At 39.4% G+C, this 23,226-nt stretch overlaps 3 non-coding genes across 3 annotated transcripts; all 3 read right to left on the bottom strand.

Annotated features, from left to right (window-relative positions):
* Window positions 1-11: 11 nt before the first annotated feature.
* Window positions 12-130, bottom strand: LOC131933921 (5S ribosomal RNA). Its single transcript, XR_009385323.1, has one exon. It is a non-coding gene; the product is annotated as a 5S ribosomal RNA (ribosomal RNA).
* An 8,160-nt stretch (window positions 131-8,290) lies between these two features.
* Window positions 8,291-8,409, bottom strand: LOC131933920 (5S ribosomal RNA). The gene has a single exon (XR_009385322.1). It is a non-coding gene; the product is annotated as a 5S ribosomal RNA (ribosomal RNA).
* Window positions 8,410-16,574: 8,165 nt separating this feature from the next.
* LOC131933919 (5S ribosomal RNA) lies at window positions 16,575-16,693 on the bottom strand. Its single transcript, XR_009385321.1, has one exon. It is a non-coding gene; the product is annotated as a 5S ribosomal RNA (ribosomal RNA).
* Between the last annotated feature and the right edge of the window lie 6,533 nt (window positions 16,694-23,226).

Genomic DNA, 23,226 nt, shown 5'->3' with positions numbered 1-23,226 from the left:
AGATGAAAAAAAGTCTACAACACGTGGTGTTCCCAAGCGGTCACCCATCTAAGTACTAACCACGCCCGACGTTGCTTGACTGCGGTGATCGGACGAGAACCGGTATTTTCAACGTGGTATGGCCGTAGACATCTGTGTGAGAAAATTGGGGCTTATAAATATACTCAAACGAAATCAGCAGTTATTCGTCCTTTTCTGGCTACAATAATGATTTCACTGCTTTCCTCATATTATTTCAATAATAAAAAACGCCCTAAATCTCCACAAAAGCGAAACATTGTTTTAATATCGAATACTATGTGCCTTTTTTTCCCTCTACAGCCATTGGTCGCTATTTTTAACCTGAGGCGGTAACCACCGGTAGACTTCCCTGAGCTACTAATTTTCGAGCATCGCGCGTTGTAAAATACAAAATAAATACATTTTCCCCATTTTCCTTGACTAAAATCAGAAAACCAGGTGCCCCCTGCATCCGACCTGTCCTTTAACTATCGCTTTCATGTGAAATGATCTATCGGAAAGGCGATACTTTAACTTTTTTGGGTCTCCCGCTCACTCACTCCTTCCGAAACATTCTGCACGAATTCATTCAATTTTAATCCAACTCATCACATAGATCTAGATCTAGCCGCCTACAAGTCTACTAATTTAATGTTTGAGAAATAGTTCAATGCTTTTCATTTATTAATTATTCTTTTAACCTTTTCCCACGACAACTGGCACATTTATTTTCAGTCTATTAATATTCTGGCTTCATTTTAAAACACGCAACTAGGCGACGATCTAGAATTCTAGATCTAACGCTCTAGCTTAACTAAAATAATATAAACAGGAGGGTAGATCTATTCAAAATACTGTTTCAAAAATTACAATAATAATTTCACGGTGAAAAAAAAAAGGCAGGCGATCCATGGTTAATTAAATGCTAATTAAGGATGTTGCTTAAAAGGTTAGGTTGGCCTGGGACGCCAGTATTTCTCTAGAGTCTAGATCTAGAATTTCTAGATTCTGTAGGAATGAGTAGCCTAGGTATTAATAATTAAATGCATTAGTAATTATTAGTAAATAACATAAGATTTAGTTCAGTAAAAACTAATAGATCTAGATTTTAGGTCCAATGTTGGCTATCAGACTTGATGCTTGATTGTAATGATTATTAGGTTTGAGCAATTAATTTTTTTAAACATTTTTTTTAATTATTAGTATTAGTGATAAGTCATCATTAGTGGGAGTAAATTTACTTCTTTCCAGTCTGGTTCTGGGTTTCCTTGTAGCCTATATAATCTAGATCTAGTTGGTGATAATATTAATAAATATTGTTTCCCATTTTAAATACTCAGGCGGTTTGTTTGAAAGTCTGACCGCAGCTCCATATTCATTGACTGTCGAAGCAGCGCATAAAATGAATTAGCTTATATCCAGGGCTGGCCTGGTCTGCCTGTTATTGTGACTGAATTGTCCTACAGACAAGACCTGAAGAAGCCCTCGTTAAGTAATAAGTGTACAGCTTGCTTTTAGCCTGGCGCGGGGATCTTTCACCGGCCACTTTAACATTCTGCGACAGGGCAGGCCTTTACTTTAAGCTTTAATCTTAGCTGGTTCCGCTTTAACACAGGGTATTCTTTTGTCTTTAAGTATACCGCTTTCTTTCATCAGCCTGGAACCCTGTGTCTGCTACCGGTATCTCATCCGGCAGGGCAAAACAATTTCCAGTTTTTAAATTAAGCTGATGTCATTTTTAATACCAATGATTAGGATTTTGGCACAATGCTTATTTTTCTATATACACAAGATGAATTTCACATCATTTTCTGATTTCAGTTTAAGTTTGAAAGCATGTAAAATGTCAATTTGTCCTGCTATGTGATTTTTCTTCATTTATTTTTTGCTAGCCCATGGCATCACATTATGAAGACTCTACTAATATCTTTAGGCTGGGGCCAGTACCTTAACCGACTGTCGTCAAATGAAAAAACTGACAGAAGAGCGCAATTTAATACACACAACAGATATATATGTATCCGAACAAACAAATAAATATATTTGAACATATATACATACCTTTATATACGCACACTGATATACATATATTTACATAATAAATACATTATATATGAATATATCTATATATATAACTTATTTATTTATACATATATATATATATATATATACTATATATATATATATATATATATATATATATATATATATATATATATATATGTATTATGAATATATATATTAATTCTTATATAATATATATTTGTAAATATAAATTATATATATGTGTGTATATATATATCCTTCTGTTTGCTGGGGTAGAAGAAAAAAACTTATAATTATAATATTCTGAAGGATATTATTTTACTTGAGCGTCTTTCGTCTACACTCAAATATATATATTTGAATATACATTCAAATATATATTCAATGAATATACATTTAGACACACATGTAAATATATATATATATATATACACAAAACATGCATATATATACATACGTATATATAGACATATATACAATATTCGTCTATGTATATATATTCAATATTTTTACATTATAAATAAATATATATATAAAAATATATATATATATATATATATATATATATTTAAAAAAATATATACATATATGAAATACTTTTTACACATATTTATTTATGCTTCTATAATATATGGAAGGATATTAATTTACTCAAGCGTCTGCCTTGGGTGTTTATATAAAAAGAGAAGGGTTGAACTAATGAGAGGAATAAAAAAAATCTTTATATTCAATCTAATTTATTTATATTGTATATGTTATAGACTGGCATACATTTTTTTCTCTCTGGTTTATGTGAAAGGAGCTTGCAGGGATTCAAATTATTATTTTTTGCATTGAAATTCATTCTTTATTAATCACAGCTATTGTTGCAGGCATATAAATACTTCCCTTTGGGCTCAAGTTGCTTTGAAAGAATCCTTGTCAGTATAGAACTAGTACCAGGACCATAAATGTATGCCCCAGGGCAAATGTTAAGAAAACCTCATCATTTTACAACTCCAACTGACCAGGGGCTTAAGAAATGATGCTTCTGCGCAAACTTTCTCGTCAGCCGGTAAGAGATCAACCTCCTTTTGATTGTTTAAATTTAATCTGTGCTGAAATCATTGTGCAGGCTGGCAAAGAAAACCATGAACTTCTTGAAAGCTGTGTACTTGAGCTCATGTTATTTTTTATTTTCTGTATTTTGAAAAAAAAAAAAGTATATATATGATAATAAAAAAAAAAAGTTCAGAGTATTTAATTGTTGTTTTGTCTTGTTAAAGAGAATGTATGTTGTGCAGAAGTGTAACCAACTCATTTTCAAGCCAGGCCTAGCAAAAGACAAAACCAAAAGAATCATATGATATGATGGTAGTAGGAAAAAAGTATATCAGTGAACAAATGGTGGCAGATGCATGCCTTAGCAATCTGACATGGTAGCTTTAATGAAAGAAAAACAAAAATAATAAAAACACCAAAAGCCACACTCACACAGTTATGTTCAACATATATAATGAAGACAGAAAAAAACCAACCCACCAGAATGGATGTATTGTAATGAAAATGGCAGTTAGCACTGGTGATAAGAATCAAAGTGTTGGCTAATAATTCCTATTACAACAGCCAGCCTTATAATCTGAATTAAAACTATTAAATCCCATTCATCCCTTGGATCTATGCCAAACAACACACAATAAATGATATGCATAGAGGTGTGCTGATGCCCTGTGTGAGATGCAGAATGAAATAGTGTTTTTAAAAAAAAGGAGCCACCCAGTAATAAGTATGTGGCCTTTTTATGTCTAGTTTAAAGGATAGAATTAGCATGAAATGTGTTAAGAGAATAGTGTGTGCAGTTGTTGGGATAGGCATATTACTATGTAGGCCTATGTATGTATGTATATCTATCTCTACTTATTAAAGAAAAGAATGACTAAACAAAAAAAAAAAACTGTAACATGGCAGCTACACAGAGTGGGTGGGTGGATGAGGGAGGGAGGGAAAACTCGTTCAATGTAAACCAAACCGAGCTAATTGGGAATGGGTGGAGGCCCTGAAAAGGGCCGAGTAGTAGAGCCACAACAAGCAAGCCAGGTGGTTGTTTGCTGTTGTGTTTATTTGCTGGTGGTGTACTTGGTGACAGCCTTGGTGCCTTCACTGACGGCGTGTTTGGCCAGCTCACCGGGCAGGAGGAGACGGACAGCGGTCTGGATCTCCCTGGAGGTGATGGTGCTGCGCTTGTTGTAGTGGGCAAGACGGCTGGCTTCAGCTGAAATGCGCTCAAAGATGTCGTTGACGAAGGAGTTCATGATGGACATGGCCTTGGAGGAAATGCCAGTGTCAGGGTGCACCTGCTTCAAGACTTTGTAAATGTAGATGCTGTAGCTTTCCTTTCTCCTCCTCTTCTTTTTCTTGTCACCGGTGCGTACGGCTTTAGCCTTACCGGCCTTCTTGGCTCCCTTGGAAGAAACTTTAGGTGGCATGTTGTTTTCTTTTCAATGGCTTGAACAGAAATGAGGCGAACCGACCGCCGGCCGCCCTTTTATATGAAACGGCGAGGAAATTTGGAGAGTACGAGTACGAGTACGAACGCCAAGCCGCTGCGCAGCCAATCAGAACGCTCGCTTGGTGACGAACGGATTTCCTCGCCGTTTCGTATAAAAGGGCCGATCTCGCCGTTAAGTCTTCATTCATCGCCTGCAGCCGTATCGCTGTTAGTCGCTGTATTTCTTCTCGCTCCTAACCAACTCACAATGTCCGGACGTGGTAAAGGCGGTAAAGTCAAGGGAAAGTCCAAGTCTCGCTCCTCCAGGGCAGGCCTTCAATTCCCAGTCGGACGTATTCATCGTCTGTTGAGGAAAGGAAACTATGCTGAGCGTGTCGGTGCTGGTGCCCCAGTCTACCTAGCCGCCGTCCTCGAGTATTTGGCCGCTGAAGTGCTCGAGTTGGCCGGCAACGCTGCCAGAGACAACAAGAAGACAAGAATCATTCCTCGTCACCTCCAGCTGGCCATCCGTAACGACGAAGAGTTGAACAAACTTTTGTCGGGTGTCACCATCGCCCAGGGTGGTGTCCTCCCCAACATCCAGGCCGTGCTTCTGCCCAAGAAGTCACAGAAGACACCCGGTGGCAAGAGCTAAACAGTGTCACCCTGCTGCCCACTGTCCACCTAGCCTACTACTGTCCTTTTCAGGACAACCAAAGTTTACCCAATTAGCTTTCGTTGTGTGTCAATGAACAAAAATCGAGTTTTCCTACCCTACCCTACCCTACCCTACTTGTTTCAAACTTTATTAATAACGTATCAACATGTCAATCACTAGCAGTATGAGATCATTATTATAGATGTATAATACTTACACTGGTTTACACGAGCAGAACAGGGAGGGGGCGGTCATATTAATAGTAGTAACTGGACATATTTTAGGGGTATTCGTTCATAGATACAAATGAAAATAGAATCTATTTTTCTTTAAATGTGCTCCGTTTAACCCCTGTCTACAACAAATAAGGGTGGTCGTTATTTTAAAATTCTATTCTTTAACCTACCGCTAGTCTACCCTTTTTATTTTATATCTTCTTCTTTTTAAAACCAAATATGTTTTTATTAATCCTTCCCCCTCATTTATTTACACACTGTGTAAATACCGCCGATCGGGCGGTCGAATCGGGTCAGAATATCTACCTAGGTCTATAGACTAGGTCTAGATCTAAATTGTTTCAGGCAGTCTATGTTGGGTTCTTTTCTAATCACTCACACACACATTCATAATTCATTGAAGACGACAGAAGCAAACACACCGGATTCCATTGACAAGCGGCACAACCAAGGATTTCATTTGAACGAAGAATATTTTGTGTTATCGGCCCTGTCTGCTATTAATAGATCGCTCGGCTGGATACCGTGTCTAAAAATAATCTGCTATGTCGACGCTGTCTCAACGTTGTGTGGCTGCTACTGGCCAATCAGCGTCGTTAAACTCGTACTCGTCCAATGGGAGAGCTTCGTTGCGCTAAGGGTTTGGCGGACGGTTATAAAAGGGCCAGCAGCGCTGAGCTGCCGCATTTCCTTAACAGTCAGTTAAGATCATTCAAAAAAAAAAAGATGGCTCGTACCAAACAAACCGCCCGAAAATCTACTGGAGGCAAAGCCCCACGTAAACAGCTGGCCACCAAAGCCGCCAGAAAGTCAGCACCAGCCACCGGCGGTGTTAAGAAGCCCCATCGTTACAGGCCTGGAACCGTCGCCCTGAGAGAAATCCGTCGTTACCAGAAGAGCACTGAGCTGCTCATTCGCAAGCTGCCATTCCAGCGCCTGGTCAGAGAAATCGCCCAGGACTTCAAGACTGACCTTCGCTTCCAGAGCTCCGCTGTCATGGCCCTGCAGGAGGCTAGCGAGGCTTACCTCGTCGGTCTGTTTGAAGACACCAACCTGTGCGCCATCCACGCCAAGCGTGTCACCATCATGCCCAAGGACATCCAGCTAGCCAGACGTATCCGTGGTGAGCGTGCTTAAGAGGTTTCTTTTAAGCCCAAACCACCACCCCCTGTCCTCAACCAAGGTCCTTTTTAGGACCACCTGACAACGTTCAGATTAGCAGTGAAGGTCCCCCACCTCACGAGTTTCCACCCACCCACCCACTACACCCCCTGCCCATGTCTGCCACTCTACTACTACTACTACTACTACATCTATTAGTATTATTCTGGGGGATGCGGGAGATAGGTTCTATTCATTTATCTCTTTAATTCAACTCACACATCACATTGCTATTTGAATTCGTGTATGCATGCTGTTGATATTGTTTTATTTATCTCAAATGTGAAGAAAGGAGAGAATAAATTTTATATTTTTCTTTCACCCACCCACCACCCTATCCATTGCTTTTTAAAATATATATATAAAAAAAAAAAAAGAAAAACCCTTTAGGGTTAGAGCTAGATATCTAGATCTTAATCGGAGAGCAGAAATTATTCTTAACGACTACACGCCATAGATTATTTAATTATTAGAAGCCTAACTAACCTATTCGTTTCACGATGTAAACAAACCACTGCGAGTACGGAGCGGAGTACGAGAATATTATTTCGTTCGTACTCGACCAATCAGCGTTCGAGATTCTCTCGTACTCGCATAATGAGCTCGCTCGTACTCGCATAATTAGGTGTAGGGAAATATTTCAGTTTTATTCGCACAAAACGGTGAAAATAACGTCTAATATCATATTTTAACATGACAAACGTGGATCTTTTCTATGCCTACACGTGTGGGCAATGAAACTCTTTATTTTTTATCCAAGGGTCGCATAGCAGAATAGGTGAAAAAATGACTTTGAAAACGACACCGTTAGCCGACAAGCCAGCAACATTCCAGTCGACACGGCAAGCTGCTTTTTCATTGGCTGGCTCATTCGCCGACCGCTTTTGGTTGGGCGGTGTCCGCCATATTGAACGAACTCGAGCCCAGGACCGTATATAAGGAGCGAGTTTCTCTGCAGACGGCGTTTTTCGAACACTCCTTCATCAACAAAGAAGAAAAATTCAATATGTCTGGCCGAGGCAAAGGTGGTAAGGGACTCGGCAAAGGAGGCGCCAAGCGTCACAGGAAGGTGTTGCGTGATAACATCCAAGGTATCACCAAGCCAGCCATCCGTCGTCTTGCTCGCAGAGGTGGTGTCAAACGTATCTCTGGTCTGATCTACGAAGAAACCAGAGGTGTCCTCAAGGTGTTCCTTGAAAATGTCATCCGTGATGCCGTCACCTACACTGAGCACGCCAAGAGGAAGACCGTCACTGCTATGGATGTCGTCTATGCTCTGAAACGTCAAGGTCGCACCCTGTACGGCTTCGGCGGTTAAACTCAACCCAGGACCACCCATTTGTTCTACCCATCCGGCCCTTATTAGGGCCACCCATACGTTTCCGAATTAGCTCGAGTGGTTGTAACCCCTACACGAATGTTTTCCATACCTACCCCTTATTTAACTTACTGAGTTACTTCTAATTATTAGGTTGTAGCCTACTTAGTTTATTTATTTAATTTGGGCAGAGTGGTCATCTTTCCTTTGTTGGTTTTTAAGGGGTTTGTTTCCATGGGTGGGTAGGATCGAGGTAGCCTACCGTGAAGGCACAAAAGAAACAAACAAAAAATATTTCGATATTACAAAAGTGTTCACAGGTATGTGGTGAACTTAGGAAAGAGTGCAGGTGGTAAGAATAGGTGTCCAGTGGGGCAAAAAATAAAAGACAAAAGATGAAAAAAAGTCTACAACACGTGGTGTTCCCAAGCGGTCACCCATCTAAGTACTAACCACGCCCGACGTTGCTTGACTGCGGTGATCGGACGAGAACCGGTATTTTCAACGTGGTATGGCCGTAGACATCTGTGTGAGAAAATTGGGGCTTATAAATATACTCAAACGAAATCAGCAGTTATTCGTCCTTTTCTGGCTACAATAATGATTTCACTGCTTTCCTCATATTATTTCAATAATAAAAAACGCCCTAAATCTCCACAAAAGCGAAACATTGTTTTAATATCGAATACTATGTGCCTTTTTTTCCCTCTACAGCCATTGGTCGCTATTTTTAACCTGAGGCGGTAACCACCGGTAGACTTCCCTGAGCTACTAATTTTCGAGCATCGCGCGTTGTAAAATACAAAATAAATACATTTTCCCCATTTTCCTTGACTAAAATCAGAAAACCAGGTGCCCCCTGCATCCGACCTGTCCTTTAACTATCGCTTTCATGTGAAATGATCTATCGGAAAGGCGATACTTTAACTTTTTTGGGTCTCCCGCTCACTCACTCCTTCCGAAACATTCTGCACGAATTCATTCAATTTTAATCCAACTCATCACATAGATCTAGATCTAGCCGCCTACAAGTCTACTAATTTAATGTTTGAGAAATAGTTCAATGCTTTTCATTTATTAATTATTCTTTTAACCTTTTCCCACGACAACTGGCACATTTATTTTCAGTCTATTAATATTCTGGCTTCATTTTAAAACACGCAACTAGGCGACGATCTAGAATTCTAGATCTAACGCTCTAGCTTAACTAAAATAATATAAACAGGAGGGTAGATCTATTCAAAATACTGTTTCAAAAATTACAATAATAATTTCACGGTGAAAAAAAAAAGGCAGGCGATCCATGGTTAATTAAATGCTAATTAAGGATGTTGCTTAAAAGGTTAGGTTGGCCTGGGACGCCAGTATTTCTCTAGAGTCTAGATCTAGAATTTCTAGATTCTGTAGGAATGAGTAGCCTAGGTATTAATAATTAAATGCATTAGTAATTATTAGTAAATAACATAAGATTTAGTTCAGTAAAAACTAATAGATCTAGATTTTAGGTCCAATGTTGGCTATCAGACTTGATGCTTGATTGTAATGATTATTAGGTTTGAGCAATTAATTTTTTTAAACATTTTTTTTAATTATTAGTATTAGTGATAAGTCATCATTAGTGGGAGTAAATTTACTTCTTTCCAGTCTGGTTCTGGGTTTCCTTGTAGCCTATATAATCTAGATCTAGTTGGTGATAATATTAATAAATATTGTTTCCCATTTTAAATACTCAGGCGGTTTGTTTGAAAGTCTGACCGCAGCTCCATATTCATTGACTGTCGAAGCAGCGCATAAAATGAATTAGCTTATATCCAGGGCTGGCCTGGTCTGCCTGTTATTGTGACTGAATTGTCCTACAGACAAGACCTGAAGAAGCCCTCGTTAAGTAATAAGTGTACAGCTTGCTTTTAGCCTGGCGCGGGGATCTTTCACCGGCCACTTTAACATTCTGCGACAGGGCAGGCCTTTACTTTAAGCTTTAATCTTAGCTGGTTCCGCTTTAACACAGGGTATTCTTTTGTCTTTAAGTATACCGCTTTCTTTCATCAGCCTGGAACCCTGTGTCTGCTACCGGTATCTCATCCGGCAGGGCAAAACAATTTCCAGTTTTTAAATTAAGCTGATGTCATTTTTAATACCAATGATTAGGATTTTGGCACAATGCTTATTTTTCTATATACACAAGATGAATTTCACATCATTTTCTGATTTCAGTTTAAGTTTGAAAGCATGTAAAATGTCAATTTGTCCTGCTATGTGATTTTTCTTCATTTATTTTTTGCTAGCCCATGGCATCACATTATGAAGACTCTACTAATATCTTTAGGCTGGGGCCAGTACCTTAACCGACTGTCGTCAAATGAAAAAACTGACAGAAGAGCGCAATTTAATACACACAACAGATATATATGTATCCGAACAAACAAATAAATATATTTGAACATATATACATACCTTTATATACGCACACTGATATATACATATATTTACATAATAAATACATTATATATGAATATATCTATATATATAACTTATTTATTTATACATATATATATATATATATATACTTATATATATATATATATATATATATATATATATATATATATATATATATGTATTATGAATATATATATTAATTCTTATATAATATATATTTGTAAATATAAATTATATATATGTGTGTATATATATATCCTTCTGTTTGCTGGGGGTAGAAGAAAAAAACTTATAATTATAATATTCTGAAGGATATTATTTTACTTGAGCGTCTTTCGTCTACACTCAAATATATATATTTGAATATACATTCAAATATATATTCAATGAATATACATTTAGACACACATGTAAATATATATATATATATATACACAAAACATGCATATATATACATACGTATATATAGACATATATACAATATTCGTCTATGTATATATATTCAATATTTTTACATTATAAATAAATATATATATAAAAATATATATATATATATATATATATATATATTTAAAAAAATATATACATATATGAAATACTTTTTACACATATTTATTTATGCTTCTATAATATATGGAAGGATATTAATTTACTCAAGCGTCTGCCTTGGGTGTTTATATAAAAAGAGAAGGGTTGAACTAATGAGAGGAATAAAAAAAATCTTTATATTCAATCTAATTTATTTATATTGTATATGTTATAGACTGGCATACATTTTTTTCTCTCTGGTTTATGTGAAAGGAGCTTGCAGGGATTCAAATTATTATTTTTTGCATTGAAATTCATTCTTTATTAATCACAGCTATGTTGCAGGCATATAAATACTTCCCTTTGGGCTCAAGTTGCTTTGAAAGAATCCTTGTCAGTATAGAACTAGTACCAGGACCATAAATGTATGCCCCAGGGCAAATGTTAAGAAAACCTCATCATTTTACAACTCCAACTGACCAGGGGCTTAAGAAATGATGCTTCTGCGCAAACTTTCTCGTCAGCCGGTAAGAGATCAACCTCCTTTTGATTGTTTAAATTTAATCTGTGCTGAAATCATTGTGCAGGCTGGCAAAGAAAACCATGAACTTCTTGAAAGCTGTGTACTTGAGCTCATGTTATTTTTTATTTTCTGTATTTTGAAAAAAAAAAAAGTATATATATGATAATAAAAAAAAAAAGTTCAGAGTATTTAATTGTTGTTTTGTCTTGTTAAAGAGAATGTATGTTGTGCAGAAGTGTAACCAACTCATTTTCAAGCCAGGCCTAGCAAAAGACAAAACCAAAAGAATCATATGATATGATGGTAGTAGGAAAAAAGTATATCAGTGAACAAATGGTGGCAGATGCATGCCTTAGCAATCTGACATGGTAGCTTTAATGAAAGAAAAACAAAAATAATAAAAACACCAAAAGCCACACTCACACAGTTATGTTCAACATATATAATGAAGACAGAAAAAAACCAACCCACCAGAATGGATGTATTGTAATGAAAATGGCAGTTAGCACTGGTGATAAGAATCAAAGTGTTGGCTAATAATTCCTATTACAACAGCCAGCCTTATAATCTGAATTAAAACTATTAAATCCCATTCATCCCTTGGATCTATGCCAAACAACACACAATAAATGATATGCATAGAGGTGTGCTGATGCCCTGTGTGAGATGCAGAATGAAATAGTGTTTTTAAAAAAAAGGAGCCACCCAGTAATAAGTATGTGGCCTTTTTATGTCTAGTTTAAAGGATAGAATTAGCATGAAATGTGTTAAGAGAATAGTGTGTGCAGTTGTTGGGATAGGCATATTACTATGTAGGCCTATGTATGTATGTATATCTATCTCTACTTATTAAAGAAAAGAATGACTAAACAAAAAAAAAAAACTGTAACATGGCAGCTACACAGAGTGGGTGGGTGGATGAGGGAGGGAGGGAAAACTCGTTCAATGTAAACCAAACCGAGCTAATTGGGAATGGGTGGAGGCCCTGAAAAGGGCCGAGTAGTAGAGCCACAACAAGCAAGCCAGGTGGTTGTTTGCTGTTGTGTTTATTTGCTGGTGGTGTACTTGGTGACAGCCTTGGTGCCTTCACTGACGGCGTGTTTGGCCAGCTCACCGGGCAGGAGGAGACGGACAGCGGTCTGGATCTCCCTGGAGGTGATGGTGCTGCGCTTGTTGTAGTGGGCAAGACGGCTGGCTTCAGCTGAAATGCGCTCAAAGATGTCGTTGACGAAGGAGTTCATGATGGACATGGCCTTGGAGGAAATGCCAGTGTCAGGGTGCACCTGCTTCAAGACTTTGTAAATGTAGATGCTGTAGCTTTCCTTTCTCCTCCTCTTCTTTTTCTTGTCACCGGTGCGTACGGCTTTAGCCTTACCGGCCTTCTTGGCTCCCTTGGAAGAAACTTTAGGTGGCATGTTGTTTTCTTTTCAATGGCTTGAACAGAAATGAGGCGAACCGACCGCCGGCCGCCCTTTTATATGAAACGGCGAGGAAATTTGGAGAGTACGAGTACGAGTACGAACGCCAAGCCGCTGCGCAGCCAATCAGAACGCTCGCTTGGTGACGAACGGATTTCCTCGCCGTTTCGTATAAAAGGGCCGATCTCGCCGTTAAGTCTTCATTCATCGCCTGCAGCCGTATCGCTGTTAGTCGCTGTATTTCTTCTCGCTCCTAACCAACTCACAATGTCCGGACGTGGTAAAGGCGGTAAAGTCAAGGGAAAGTCCAAGTCTCGCTCCTCCAGGGCAGGCCTTCAATTCCCAGTCGGACGTATTCATCGTCTGTTGAGGAAAGGAAACTATGCTGAGCGTGTCGGTGCTGGTGCCCCAGTCTACCTAGCCGCCGTCCTCGAGTATTTGGCCGCTGAAGTGCTCGAGTTGGCCGGCAACGCTGCCAGAGACAACAAGAAGACAAGAATCATTCCTCGTCACCTCCAGCTGGCCATCCGTAACGACGAAGAGTTGAACAAACTTTTGTCGGGTGTCACCATCGCCCAGGGTGGTGTCCTCCCCAACATCCAGGCCGTGCTTCTGCCCAAGAAGTCACAGAAGACACCCGGTGGCAAGAGCTAAACAGTGTCACCCTGCTGCCCACTGTCCACCTAGCCTACTACTGTCCTTTTCAGGACAACCAAAGTTTACCCAATTAGCTTTCGTTGTGTGTCAATGAACAAAAATCGAGTTTTCCTACCCTACCCTACCCTACCCTACTTGTTTCAAACTTTATTAATAACGTATCAACATGTCAATCACTAGCAGTATGAGATCATTATTATAGATGTATAATACTTACACTGGTTTACACGAGCAGAACAGGGAGGGGGCGGTCATATTAATAGTAGTAACTGGACATATTTTAGGGGTATTCGTTCATTAGATACAAATGAAAATAGAATCTATTTTTCTTTAAATGTGCTCCGTTTAACCCCTGTCTACAACAAATAAGGGTGGTCGTTATTTTAAAATTCTATTCTTTAACCTACCGCTAGTCTACCCTTTTTATTTTATATCTTCTTCTTTTTAAAACCAAATATGTTTTTATTAATCCTTCCCCCTCATTTATTTACACACTGTGTAAATACCGCCGATCGGGCGGTCGAATCGGGTCAGAATATCTACCTAGGTCTATAGACTAGGTCTAGATCTAAATTGTTTCAGGCAGTCTATGTTGGGTTCTTTTCTAATCACTCACACACACATTCATAATTCATTGAAGACGACAGAAGCAAACACACCGGATTCCATTGACAAGCGGCACAACCAAGGATTTCATTTGAACGAAGAATATTTTGTGTTATCGGCCCTGTCTGCTATTAATAGATCGCTCGGCTGGATACCGTGTCTAAAAATAATCTGCTATGTCGACGCTGTCTCAACGTTGTGTGGCTGCTACTGGCCAATCAGCGTCGTTAAACTCGTACTCGTCCAATGGGAGAGCTTCGTTGCGCTAAGGGTTTGGCGGACGGTTATAAAAGGGCCAGCAGCGCTGAGCTGCCGCATTTCCTTAACAGTCAGTTAAGATCATTCAAAAAAAAAAAGATGGCTCGTACCAAACAAACCGCCCGAAAATCTACTGGAGGCAAAGCCCCACGTAAACAGCTGGCCACCAAAGCCGCCAGAAAGTCAGCACCAGCCACCGGCGGTGTTAAGAAGCCCCATCGTTACAGGCCTGGAACCGTCGCCCTGAGAGAAATCCGTCGTTACCAGAAGAGCACTGAGCTGCTCATTCGCAAGCTGCCATTCCAGCGCCTGGTCAGAGAAATCGCCCAGGACTTCAAGACTGACCTTCGCTTCCAGAGCTCCGCTGTCATGGCCCTGCAGGAGGCTAGCGAGGCTTACCTCGTCGGTCTGTTTGAAGACACCAACCTGTGCGCCATCCACGCCAAGCGTGTCACCATCATGCCCAAGGACATCCAGCTAGCCAGACGTATCCGTGGTGAGCGTGCTTAAGAGGTTTCTTTTAAGCCCAAACCACCACCCCCTGTCCTCAACCAAGGTCCTTTTTAGGACCACCTGACAACGTTCAGATTAGCAGTGAAGGGTCCCCCACCTCACGAGTTTCCACCCACCCACCCACTACACCCCCTGCCCATGTCTGCCACTCTACTACTACTACTACTACTACATCTATTAGTATTATTCTGGGGGATGCGGGAAATAGGTTCTATTCATTTATCTCTTTAATTCAACTCACACATCACATTGCTATTTGAATTCGTGTATGCATGCTGTTGATATTGTTTTATTTATCTCAAATGTGAAGAAAGGAGAGAATAAATTTTATATTTTTCTTTCACCCACCCACCACCCTATCCATTGCTTTTTAAAATATATATATATAAAAAAAAAAAAAGAAAAACCCTTTAGGGTTAGAGCTAGATATCTAGATCTTAATCGGAGAGCAGAAATTATTCTTAACGACTACACGCCATAGATTATTTAATTATTAGAAGCCTAACTAACCTATTCGTTTCACGATGTAAACAAACCACTGCGAGTACGGAGCGGAGTACGAGAATATTATTTCGTTCGTACTCGACCAATCAGCGTTCGAGATTCTCTCGTACTCGCATAATGAGCTCGCTCGTACTCGCATAATTAGGTGTAGGGAAATATTTCAGTTTTATTCGCACAAAACGGTGAAAATAACGTCTAATATCATATTTTAACATGACAAACGTGGATCTTTTCTATGCCTACACGTGTGGGCAATGAAACTCTTTATTTTTTATCCAAGGGTCGCATAGCAGAATAGGTGAAAAAATGACTTTGAAAACGACACCGTTAGCCGACAAGCCAGCAACATTCCAGTCGACACGGCAAGCTGCTTTTTCATTGGCTGGCTCATTCGCCGACCGCTTTTGGTTGGGCGGTGTCCGCCATATTGAACGAACTCGAGCCCAGGACCGTATATAAGGAGCGAGTTTCTCTGCAGACGGCGTTTTTCGAACACTCCTTCATCAACAAAGAAGAAAAATTCAATATGTCTGGCCGAGGCAAAGGTGGTAAGGGACTCGGCAAAGGAGGCGCCAAGCGTCACAGGAAGGTGTTGCGTGATAACATCCAAGGTATCACCAAGCCAGCCATCCGTCGTCTTGCTCGCAGAGGTGGTGTCAAACGTATCTCTGGTCTGATCTACGAAGAAACCAGAGGTGTCCTCAAGGTGTTCCTTGAAAATGTCATCCGTGATGCCGTCACCTACACTGAGCACGCCAAGAGGAAGACCGTCACTGCTATGGATGTCGTCTATGCTCTGAAACGTCAAGGTCGCACCCTGTACGGCTTCGGCGGTTAAACTCAACCCAGGACCACCCATTTGTTCTACCCATCCGGCCCTTATTAGGGCCACCCATACGTTTCCGAATTAGCTCGAGTGGTTGTAACCCCTACACGAATGTTTTCCATACCTACCCCTTATTTAACTTACTGAGTTACTTCTAATTATTAGGTTGTAGCCTACTTAGTTTATTTATTTAATTTGGGCAGAGTGGTCATCTTTCCTTTGTTGGTTTTTAAGGGGTTTGTTTCCATGGGTGGGTAGGATCGAGGTAGCCTACCGTGAAGGCACAAAAGAAACAAACAAAAAATATTTCGATATTACAAAAGTGTTCACAGGTATGTGGTGAACTTAGGAAAGAGTGCAGGTGGTAAGAATAGGTGTCCAGTGGGGCAAAAAATAAAAGACAAAAGATGAAAAAAAGTCTACAACACGTGGTGTTCCCAAGCGGTCACCCATCTAAGTACTAACCACGCCCGACGTTGCTTGACTGCGGTGATCGGACGAGAACCGGTATTTTCAACGTGGTATGGCCGTAGACATCTGTGTGAGAAAATTGGGGCTTATAAATATACTCAAACGAAATCAGCAGTTATTCGTCCTTTTCTGGCTACAATAATGATTTCACTGCTTTCCTCATATTATTTCAATAATAAAAAACGCCCTAAATCTCCACAAAAGCGAAACATTGTTTTAATATCGAATACTATGTGCCTTTTTTTTCCCTCTACAGCCATTGGTCGCTATTTTTAACCTGAGGCGGTAACCACCGGTAGACTTCCCTGAGCTACTAATTTTCGAGCATCGCGCGTTGTAAAATACAAAATAAATACATTTTCCCCATTTTCCTTGACTAAAATCAGAAAACCAGGTGCCCCCTGCATCCGACCTGTCCTTTAACTATCGCTTTCATGTGAAATGATCTATCGGAAAGGCGATACTTTAACTTTTTTGGGTCTCCCGCTCACTCACTCCTTCCGAAACATTCTGCACGAATTCATTCAATTTTAATCCAACTCATCACATAGATCTAGATCTAGCCGCCTACAAGTCTACTAATTTAATGTTTGAGAAATAGTTCAATGCTTTTCATTTATTAATTATTCTTTTAACCTTTTCCCACGACAACTGGCACATTTATTTTCAGTCTATTAATATTCTGGCTTCATTTTAAAACACGCAACTAGGCGACGATCTAGAATTCTAGATCTAACGCTCTAGCTTAACTAAAATAATATAAACAGGAGGGTAGATCTATTCAAAATACTGTTTCAAAAATTACAATAATAATTTCACGGTGAAAAAAAAAAGGCAGGCGATCCATGGTTAATTAAATGCTAATTAAGGATGTTGCTTAAAAGGTTAGGTTGGCCTGGGACGCCAGTATTTCTCTAGAGTCTAGATCTAGAATTTCTAGATTCTGTAGGAATGAGTAGCCTAGGTATTAATAATTAAATGCATTAGTAATTATTAGTAAATAACATAAGATTTAGTTCAGTAAAAACTAATAGATCTAGATTTTAGGTCCAATGTTGGCTATCAGACTTGATGCTTGATTGTAATGATTATTAGGTTTGAGCAATTAATTTTTTTAAACATTTTTTTTAATTATTAGTATTAGTGATAAGTCATCATTAGTGGGAGTAAATTTACTTCTTTCCAGTCTGGTTCTGGGTTTCCTTGTAGCCTATATAATCTAGATCTAGTTGGTGATAATATTAATAAATATTGTTTCCCATTTTAAATACTCAGGCGGTTTGTTTGAAAGTCTGACCGCAGCTCCATATTCATTGACTGTCGAAGCAGCGCATAAAATGAATTAGCTTATATCCAGGGCTGGCCTGGTCTGCCTGTTATTGTGACTGAATTGTCCTACAGACAAGACCTGAAGAAGCCCTCGTTAAGTAATAAGTGTACAGCTTGCTTTTAGCCTGGCGCGGGGATCTTTCACCGGCCACTTTAACATTCTGCGACAGGGCAGGCCTTTACTTTAAGCTTTAATCTTAGCTGGTTCCGCTTTAACACAGGGTATTCTTTTGTCTTTAAGTATACCGCTTTCTTTCATCAGCCTGGAACCCTGTGTCTGCTACCGGTATCTCATCCGGCAGGGCAAAACAATTTCCAGTTTTTAAATTAAGCTGATGTCATTTTTAATACCAATGATTAGGATTTTGGCACAATGCTTATTTTTCTATATACACAAGATGAATTTCACATCATTTTCTGATTTCAGTTTAAGTTTGAAAGCATGTAAAATGTCAATTTGTCCTGCTATGTGATTTTTCTTCATTTATTTTTTGCTAGCCCATGGCATCACATTATGAAGACTCTACTAATATCTTTAGGCTGGGGCCAGTACCTTAACCGACTGTCGTCAAATGAAAAAACTGACAGAAGAGCGCAATTTAATACACACAACAGATATATATGTATCCGAACAAACAAATAAATATATTTGAACATATATACATACCTTTATATACGCACACTGATATATACATATATTTACATAATAAATACATTATATATGAATATATCTATATATATAACTTATTTATTTATACATATATATATATATATATATACTTATATATATATATATATATATATATATATATATATATATATATATATATATGTATTATGAATATATATATTAATTCTTATATAATATATATTTGTAAATATAAATTATATATATGTGTGTATATATATATCCTTCTGTTTGCTGGGGTAGAAGAAAAAAACTTATAATTATAATATTCTGAAGGATATTATTTTACTTGAGCGTCTTTCGTCTACACTCAAATATATATATTTGAATATACATTCAAATATATATTCAATGAATATACATTTAGACACACATGTAAATATATATATATATATATACACAAAACATGCATATATATACATACGTATATATAGACATATATACAATATTCGTCTATGTATATATATTCAATATTTTTACATTATAAATAAATATATATATAAAAATATATATATATATATATATATATATATATTTAAAAAAATATATACATATATGAAATACTTTTTACACATATTTATTTATGCTTCTATAATATATGGAAGGATATTAATTTACTCAAGCGTCTGCCTTGGGTGTTTATATAAAAAGAGAAGGGTTGAACTAATGAGAGGAATAAAAAAAAATCTTTATATTCAATCTAATTTATTTATATTGTATATGTTATAGACTGGCATACATTTTTTTCTCTCTGGTTTATGTGAAAGGAGCTTGCAGGGATTCAAATTATTATTTTTTGCATTGAAATTCATTCTTTATTAATCACAGCTATGTTGCAGGCATATAAATACTTCCCTTTGGGCTCAAGTTGCTTTGAAAGAATCCTTGTCAGTATAGAACTAGTACCAGGACCATAAATGTATGCCCCAGGGCAAATGTTAAGAAAACCTCATCATTTTACAACTCCAACTGACCAGGGGCTTAAGAAATGATGCTTCTGCGCAAACTTTCTCGTCAGCCGGTAAGAGATCAACCTCCTTTTGATTGTTTAAATTTAATCTGTGCTGAAATCATTGTGCAGGCTGGCAAAGAAAACCATGAACTTCTTGAAAGCTGTGTACTTGAGCTCATGTTATTTTTTATTTTCTGTATTTTGAAAAAAAAAAAAGTATATATATGATAATAAAAAAAAAAAAGTTCAGAGTATTTAATTGTTGTTTTGTCTTGTTAAAGAGAATGTATGTTGTGCAGAAGTGTAACCAACTCATTTTCAAGCCAGGCCTAGCAAAAGACAAAACCAAAAGAATCATATGATATGATGGTAGTAGGAAAAAAGTATATCAGTGAACAAATGGTGGCAGATGCATGCCTTAGCAATCTGACATGGTAGCTTTAATGAAAGAAAAACAAAAATAATAAAAACACCAAAAGCCACACTCACACAGTTATGTTCAACATATATAATGAAGACAGAAAAAAACCAACCCACCAGAATGGATGTATTGTAATGAAAATGGCAGTTAGCACTGGTGATAAGAATCAAAGTGTTGGCTAATAATTCCTATTACAACAGCCAGCCTTATAATCTGAATTAAAAACTATTAAATCCCATTCATCCCTTGGATCTATGCCAAACAACACACAATAAATGATATGCATAGAGGTGTGCTGATGCCCTGTGTGAGATGCAGAATGAAATAGTGTTTTTAAAAAAAAGGAGCCACCCAGTAATAAGTATGTGGCCTTTTTATGTCTAGTTTAAAGGATAGAATTAGCATGAAATGTGTTAAGAGAATAGTGTGTGCAGTTGTTGGGATAGGCATATTACTATGTAGGCCTATGTATGTATGTATATCTATCTCTACTTATTAAAGAAAAGAATGACTAAACAAAAAAAAAAAACTGTAACATGGCAGCTACACAGAGTGGGTGGGTGGATGAGGGAGGGAGGGAAAACTCGTTCAATGTAAACCAAACCGAGCTAATTGGGAATGGGTGGAGGCCCTGAAAAGGGCCGAGTAGTAGAGCCACAACAAGCAAGCCAGGTGGTTGTTTGCTGTTGTGTTTATTTGCTGGTGGTGTACTTGGTGACAGCCTTGGTGCCTTCACTGACGGCGTGTTTGGCCAGCTCACCGGGCAGGAGGAGACGGACAGCGGTCTGGATCTCCCTGGAGGTGATGGTGCTGCGCTTGTTGTAGTGGGCAAGACGGCTGGCTTCAGCTGAAATGCGCTCAAAGATGTCGTTGACGAAGGAGTTCATGATGGACATGGCCTTGGAGGAAATGCCAGTGTCAGGGTGCACCTGCTTCAAGACTTTGTAAATGTAGATGCTGTAGCTTTCCTTTCTCCTCCTCTTCTTTTTCTTGTCACCGGTGCGTACGGCTTTAGCCTTACCGGCCTTCTTGGCTCCCTTGGAAGAAACTTTAGGTGGCATGTTGTTTTCTTTTCAATGGCTTGAACAGAAATGAGGCGAACCGACCGCCGGCCGCCCTTTTATATGAAACGGCGAGGAAATTTGGAGAGTACGAGTACGAGTACGAACGCCAAGCCGCTGCGCAGCCAATCAGAACGCTCGCTTGGTGACGAACGGATTTCCTCGCCGTTTCGTATAAAAGGGCCGATCTCGCCGTTAAGTCTTCATTCATCGCCTGCAGCCGTATCGCTGTTAGTCGCTGTATTTCTTCTCGCTCCTAACCAACTCACAATGTCCGGACGTGGTAAAGGCGGTAAAGTCAAGGGAAAGTCCAAGTCTCGCTCCTCCAGGGCAGGCCTTCAATTCCCAGTCGGACGTATTCATCGTCTGTTGAGGAAAGGAAACTATGCTGAGCGTGTCGGTGCTGGTGCCCCAGTCTACCTAGCCGCCGTCCTCGAGTATTTGGCCGCTGAAGTGCTCGAGTTGGCCGGCAACGCTGCCAGAGACAACAAGAAGACAAGAATCATTCCTCGTCCACCTCCAGCTGGCCATCCGTAACGACGAAGAGTTGAACAAACTTTTGTCGGGTGTCACCATCGCCCAGGGTGGTGTCCTCCCCAACATCCAGGCCGTGCTTCTGCCCAAGAAGTCACAGAAGACACCCGGTGGCAAGAGCTAAACAGTGTCACCCTGCTGCCCACTGTCCACCTAGCCTACTACTGTCCTTTTCAGGACAACCAAAGTTTACCCAATTAGCTTTCGTTGTGTGTCAATGAACAAAAATCGAGTTTTCCTACCCTACCCTACCCTACCCTACTTGTTTCAAACTTTATTAATAACGTATCAACATGTCAATCACTAGCAGTATGAGATCATTATTATAGATGTATAATACTTACACTGGTTTACACGAGCAGAACAGGGAGGGGGCGGTCATATTAATAGTAGTAACTGGACATATTTTAGGGGTATTCGTTCATAGATACAAATGAAAATAGAATCTATTTTTCTTTAAATGTGCTCCGTTTAACCCCTGTCTACAACAAATAAGGGTGGTCGTTATTTTAAAATTCTATTCTTTAACCTACCGCTAGTCTACCCTTTTTATTTTATATCTTCTTCTTTTTAAAACCAAATATGTTTTTATTAATCCTTCCCCCTCATTTATTTACACACTGTGTAAATACCGCCGATCGGGCGGTCGAATCGGGTCAGAATATCTACCTAGGTCTATAGACTAGGTCTAGATCTAAATTGTTTCAGGCAGTCTATGTTGGGTTCTTTTCTAATCACTCACACACACATTCATAATTCATTGAAGACGACAGAAGCAAACACACCGGATTCCATTGACAAGCGGCACAACCAAGGATTTCATTTGAACGAAGAATATTTTGTGTTATCGGCCCTGTCTGCTATTAATAGATCGCTCGGCTGGATACCGTGTCTAAAAATAATCTGCTATGTCGACGCTGTCTCAACGTTGTGTGGCTGCTACTGGCCAATCAGCGTCGTTAAACTCGTACTCGTCCAATGGGAGAGCTTCGTTGCGCTAAGGGTTTGGCGGACGGTTATAAAAGGGCCAGCAGCGCTGAGCTGCCGCATTTCCTTAACAGTCAGTTAAGATCATTCAAAAAAAAAAAGATGGCTCGTACCAAACAAACCGCCCGAAAATCTACTGGAGGCAAAGCCCCACGTAAACAGCTGGCCACCAAAGCCGCCAGAAAGTCAGCACCAGCCACCGGCGGTGTTAAGAAGCCCCATCGTTACAGGCCTGGAACCGTCGCCCTGAGAGAAATCCGTCGTTACCAGAAGAGCACTGAGCTGCTCATTCGCAAGCTGCCATTCCAGCGCCTGGTCAGAGAAATCGCCCAGGACTTCAAGACTGACCTTCGCTTCCAGAGCTCCGCTGTCATGGCCCTGCAGGAGGCTAGCGAGGCTTACCTCGTCGGTCTGTTTGAAGACACCAACCTGTGCGCCATCCACGCCAAGCGTGTCACCATCATGCCCAAGGACATCCAGCTAGCCAGACGTATCCGTGGTGAGCGTGCTTAAGAGGTTTCTTTTAAGCCCAAACCACCACCCCCTGTCCTCAACCAAGGTCCTTTTTAGGACCACCTGACAACGTTCAGATTAGCAGTGAAGGTCCCCCACCTCACGAGTTTCC

Source organism: Physella acuta, unplaced genomic scaffold (genome assembly GCF_028476545.2).
Source record: "Physella acuta isolate Inbredline_101_S28 unplaced genomic scaffold, ASM2847654v3 ptg002678l, whole genome shotgun sequence".
Taxonomy (NCBI): domain Eukaryota; kingdom Metazoa; phylum Mollusca; class Gastropoda; family Physidae; genus Physella; species Physella acuta.
Note: the sequence above shows the minus strand (reverse complement) of the source record. Positions and strands in the feature narration are given on the sequence as shown.